The 6,261-nt window shown below is 38.3% G+C and overlaps 1 protein-coding gene across 5 annotated transcripts in view; it reads right to left on the bottom strand.

Moving 5' to 3' along the window:
• LOC115238326 (calcium/calmodulin-dependent 3',5'-cyclic nucleotide phosphodiesterase 1-like) overlaps positions 1-6,261 on the bottom strand; it is a 99,085-nt gene that overhangs the window by 50,793 nt on the left and 42,031 nt on the right. The window lies entirely within an intron of this gene.

Below are 6,261 nucleotides of genomic sequence, written 5' to 3'. Positions count from 1 at the left end.
TTTCCCTCTCTCTCTTTCTTTTTCTCTCTCGTGTCCCGAGAGAAAAATAAGATTAACCAGGAAGGGACGCAAACACGTTTCGCTCTTGTTTTCTGCCGCATTAATGTATGCGAGATAAGTGTAAAGCGCTCTGCATGGCGCAGCGGTTCCGATTTGCATAATTCTTAATAACTGCCCTCGCACGTTCGCGTGTGGCTTTTTCGGTTGAATGTCCGATACATTACGCTTCTCGAACATTACACACGCGATGTTGTACGAGATGCAACGAGTTGCCGCGATTGGAATATGTATACGCGCGTCGCAGTCATTAATTATTAATAGCGAGATTATAATTACATTGATAGAGAGAGAGAGAGAGAGAGAGAGAGAGAGAGAGAGAGAGAGAGATTGTATTCCAGCTACCAAATGAGCCGCGGAGAAACGTCGGATTATTCTGAATTAAATTGTTGCCGGACATTGATTGCGCTCGTCGAGCGCACACTCTCTAATGATCGCTTATCGCAACGGATAATGCGGAAATAATCATATTACGTGTTACATGCGACACAGCAAAAGAAAAGTATCGAGTCACGAACCTTTGTTCATGAATAATGCATAGTTGCATGCAACTTTTATTTTAAACGGTCGTCAGTTCTGTAAAGCACAAATTTCCGCCAATAATTTATCGTATTTGTAAAGAATCTGACTATATATATGTATTGTATATATAGATATTTCTTGACATAAAATCTCTATCTACATTCTTTCTATTTAAACTTTGTGAGATAATTAAATTGAAAAAAAACTTATATAGACGGTGCGTAAGTAACGTATAATACGTTAAACCGATAAGAAATTTCGAAATGTATATCTTTAAAATAAACATCTCAAAATATTTGAAGTCAGAGTGTCGTAATAATTTTATTCTCGCTAGTAGGATGCATCGAAATTTATCTCGTGATGAATATTTGGCAGTACATAGGCTTTCCAATACTTTGAATTTAGAACATAGGAAATCTATAATTGGACCTGAGAGACCGATACCTTTTTTTCGTGGCGATCGTGAAAATATAAAACTTCCGCAAGAGTACACATAAGAGATCGATACACGTTGAGCTCGTAGATAGATTGTAACCTTTTCGCTTTTTATTTGAGAAACATCCAAGTTTTGTTTCGTCGCGGCGGATAAAAATCCAAGAATGCGTTAAAAATTTTTGAGTACATCAATTTTTAATAAATGTGGATTCTTCATGATAATACTTTTATAATATAATGTCTTTTGATGATAACAACATATAAGATGCGTCGAGCAAAGTTCAACAAAACAAAAGAAATGGTTATTATAGTCTAACAATAAGTATAAAATGCGTGCATTTTCTTTGAACTTTCCGGTGATAATATAAGCTAGATAAATTTCATCAAAGGATATTATTACTGACGTGTTACTGACGTCTTATATTGCTTGTAGTAACTTATGTTACCAAAAAAAAAATGTAGTACATAAAACGCGAAACTATGTGCGAATATGGATTCAGAAACAAAATCTCTCCGATATCCTCCACGTTGTTCGCACATGATTGGATTAATTAAGTCGATAAACTTGGAATATAAAACTTTTCGCGCGTATATATAAACGAATTCTTCATTATATACATCCTTTAATTAGTGTAAGAGTAAATTTGGAACGTTCATATGTACATACGTGTAATTAAAATTTTTGTTTTACGATTAAAAAGTTATTGTTTCCGTTGAAATTTTTTCAAATGCAGATTAACGGATAAATAAATCCTACAAATTTTTGTTCTCAAATTCATAAAAAAATATATAATTAATACAAATAAAATATAAATCATTAATCAATTACATACAAAAAGCGTAAAAAAAAGAAAACTTTAAATTCATCTTTTTAAATTTGTTAATCCGCGCTTTATATATTATTTTACCATATTATATATAAATTATGTTTTGTTATTAATGAAATTAATTGTAGTAATTTTATCTCATACTTGAGTAATTGATAATAATATGCAATTTATAATTCATTAACTTGTTAGCATTCATGCATTTATAGATACTAAAGCCGAGTTTGAGCGCGCGCATAATCTTAAACAGAGACGCAAGGGACATTAATATGTGAATACAGTGTCGTAAACTCGCGTAACGATAATGTAACCATGTTACATCTTGCGGCGAGCTCTAAAATGCTAATTATCCTTCGGGATAACAAAACTGTGTATCGCGAAAGCCTCAGAACTACATGAATACACCAGTGTTGTTGCGAATTAAGCTCACGTAGTTGCAAATTAAACCTTTGGCGAGAATAAAATAAAACGACTATTTAATTAGACAAAAAAAAAACAAGATCTAGTATAATGCAGCAAAAACAAAAGCTGAAAATAAAACTTTTGTAGAATTTTTATTTTTTATTCGCGATAGTTGAATCAAAGATTAAATGGATTTCGAGCATTGAAGTAATTTGATCTCAACTAGTAATCGTCGCTAAACATAACAATGGCCTCTATTCAAAGGTTCGTTTTACAAAATCGTGAGATTAAAGTGTTTTATTTTTGCGTTATTTTGTTTTATATTTTATTTTTTACACACCAATTAAGGAGCACGGGAAAAGGACTATTGTTTTATAAACTTTAATACAGGGTACTTTATCACGGAACCAATGTCTATTTTTTCATTTCTCGTAGGTCGGATTATCGCAATATAAGCGCCTTTCATACAAAATGATTACGTGTTGTTACTGCATGTACGTGTTATATCCTTTGTATTTATTCATGCATTATTACTCCATATGATACATTCGGAATGTTACCGCGTCCGCGTCTTCACTCACCGATCACGTAACTGTATCCATCCAAAGTTAATACACATTTGCGTGCATTCGGTGAGGATGGAACGCACGGCACTTGCCTCCGTGAGATCCGCTTGCTTAGGCTGCACGAAGCGCCAGCTGCACCCGGATCCGAGTGGCACTTCTGTACCGGATCCTTGCCTGGTCTAGACATTGTTGTCAATCCCGACTACCCGAGCCTCGTTTCCTCGATATGAGACTCCATTCTTTCGTATATAACTATTAGATACTTGATTAATTTTATATATACGTCTTGTATCTCTCATCTATTATCCTGCCGTAAATCGATGCACCTCTTTAAATTTCACAGCCGCGACAAGAGCCCGATTGACTCGCAATCTTCTTTTTCTTATCCAACATGATATCGGTATAATCCGCGCGTTGCAAAGTCTACATTTTAGTAATTTAGTTTTTATATTACGGAGCCGTCTCTCCCCACGATTTCAAGCTCTCTTCTCGATAAGCTATCAAAAGAAGAAGAATTTTACGATTCAAACAATGAGGTCGTTAATCTTTGCACGTTTGGTGCATTCGGAGATAATGTACTTTTATCATACGTCGAATCTATCGAGATGTACTTAAAGTGCGCATTATCGTCCATTTTTTCAAAAGCAAGTGATAATATACCAGTTTAATTTTCAACTGGTGCAAATAAAAGCTTTCATCTCTTCTTAAAGCGCATAAAGATTATATCACAGAATACATTTGCCTTCATCTGTCGTCGCTAGCCATGATACTACCGCGTAGTATACTGATATGTATTTAAAGATAACGCGCTTTATGCTTATTATCTCCTATAGTGTTTTTAATTCTCCACGAGAATAAAAATCTCCCAAGTTTGATCAATTTTAATTTTAATATCGTATTTGTATTTCATCGCATCTGTCGTACGGGATAGGAACAAACATAGAAACATTTATCACAATTCCGTCCAAGTTCCGATCGAAGAACGTGTCCCTTTTAATTATAGTGCTTCTCCGTCGCAATCGACAGCACGTAATTGCCATGATACGTATTCATGATACGTAGCGAAGTAAATCCTTTTTTCGCCCCTCCACCGCGTGTCCTTTCGAGAATAAAAATTTAAAAACTTCTTTTAGAGAAATTTTTCGGAAAAATCGCGCACTTTTAGCAGTAGAAAAATTTAGACGTTGTAGAATATTGGCGATAATTTCGCGAATCTACTCTCGGCAGATTCATTCCAACAAGCTCGTGTACAGCGAAAGCACGTATTACGGTTGTACGGTTCTCGTAACGCGCACGCATGTCCGATCGGCGAATTCTTGCCGTGACAGATGTTACGGAGGGAGAACGAAAATCAAGGCGATCGATTCACGTTACCATAACATTAGCCTCGCAGGTTGGTTACCCGTATACATCGGTGCACCGGCGCGGCTAGGCCGTTTCGCTTCCGGCACGCCGTGCCGCGCATCACGCACGACTTTTTGCGGAATATGATTCCGAGAGTGCACGACAACACAAGTACCTTCATGTCTTCCTCTACATTTCCATGCTCAACTATTTTCGCGATCACGCGAATTTTGCGTTTCGCTCGATCGAGAGAAACTTTTTTCCTTATAACTGTGTGTTGTTAAAATTGTCGCGTTTTCTTTCGAGATTATATAATTGCGATAAAAACGCAAAACAATGGAGAACAATGTTATCGAAATACAGCGTTTGTCTCAGGGGGTAGCTGCTCCTCTACGACAATTTTTTATAGTCGCGACTTTACGACTGCGGCAGACCGCGCAGTGGAAACGGAAGGACGGCGGGGGCGGCGGGCGGCGGGCGGCGGGCGGCGGACGACGAGCGGCGAGCGCGAGACCAGTAGAGGAACCGCGCGCCTGGTCAGACCGGTCAGACGAAGGAGTCACGCGCGCGTGGCCGCGACACGCGAGTCGCCGGCGCCGGAAGGAAGACGATGGGTACGCGCATCCGATCTCAGCCACGGTGCCGCTACAACTGAACCACTCGAAACCTCCAACCTCCACCTCTCGTCGTGTCCGTCCTCCCTTCCCTTCGCCACGTCCCGCACCCGACACCCCGACAACCCGACAACCCGTTTGGCCTTTCTCTCTATCCTACCGCCTCTATATTCATTTTCCATCTCTCGTTCTCGCTCCCTGTTTCGCGCCGGCTTCTCTTCCTTCGATATCTCCTCCCCTCGTCCATCTCTTCATCTCGATTAAGAGACTTGCCGACGAGTTTTTCGCTCTTCCTCCTTCACTTGCATCGTACATGCGACGCAAGTACTGTCTCTACTCAGGTATGCGTGCATGCATGCGCGTCTCTATACATCTTTCGATACTTTCTCCGATTTATTCCGCCATCGGCCCTGCATACATCTCTTTTCTATTTTGCGTTATCTTTATTTATCTAGCACAGTTATATAGCACAGAAAATGGTCAAAGTGAGCACCCGCAATCTATCTGCACTTACAGCTTTAAAAAGTTGCATAATAGATCACGTATTTTGAATTTTTCTCTCAAATTTAATGTAATCTTTAGCGTCAAACATAACAGATCGATATATATCGCGATACAAGAAAATGTTCAAAGATCGGAAATGTAGTAGCTAGTGCGCTAGCTCGGATCTTTGAGACTCGCTCTCGAATTCTTTTCTTTCGTAGATTAACATTCAGTCGTATATCCACGTCCCATCCCTTTCGCAAACAGCGATAACTCTTTATCTTCCTCGATGACCGAGGGACACATGAGTTTCACACGATTAGCCCCTCGCGACACTACCGCGATATTACCGAATCACCCCTTGCTATGCCACGAATCGACCGTTTAATCAGCCGCCTATCTAAGGTACGGTTCTCCAGAGAAAAACCAAGGAAAAGCTAAGAGAAAATTTATAATTTATAATTCATATTTCGCGTGGCGATAAAGGCAGATAAGTCATACATAAACGACAATATAAATACATTAAAATGTGCAAAGCACAATTATTCAAGTTTGAGGTAATAAAATTGCATCTAATTGTTAGTAGCAAAATGAAAGAAAAATATTATCACATGGCACACGTGTATACAATCATAAATATAAGACTTTAAAACTTTATCCTACTTTATTCAATCTTAAATAAAAGATATTGTAGCACATCTATATATAATAACGAGAAATGATCGCGTAGTAATAGAAATAGAAAAAAAGCTCACATTTTTTTCCTTAGATAACAAATTCTTTAAAGCAAATGTCTCTTAACACGTAGATTTATATTTTTTTGCGCAAAATCTTACAATGTAAGGAACATCAACCCTCTTTTTTTTGCCTTCGGGATTACGATCCTAGAGAGGAACAGCGGATTATAACAAAACGGTATAATAGCGAGCCGGACAGGCTGTGCAGTAGCTGGAGTTTATTATAAATGCGAATGCATTCTACTCGCGATATTTCTGTTCTGACAAAGGGAAA

Source organism: Formica exsecta, unplaced genomic scaffold (genome assembly GCF_003651465.1).
Source record: "Formica exsecta isolate Colony F162 unplaced genomic scaffold, ASM365146v1 scaffold333, whole genome shotgun sequence".
Taxonomy (NCBI): domain Eukaryota; kingdom Metazoa; phylum Arthropoda; class Insecta; order Hymenoptera; family Formicidae; genus Formica; species Formica exsecta.
The sequence above is the reverse complement of the archived record's forward strand: the minus strand, read 5'-3'. Positions and strand labels throughout refer to the sequence as shown.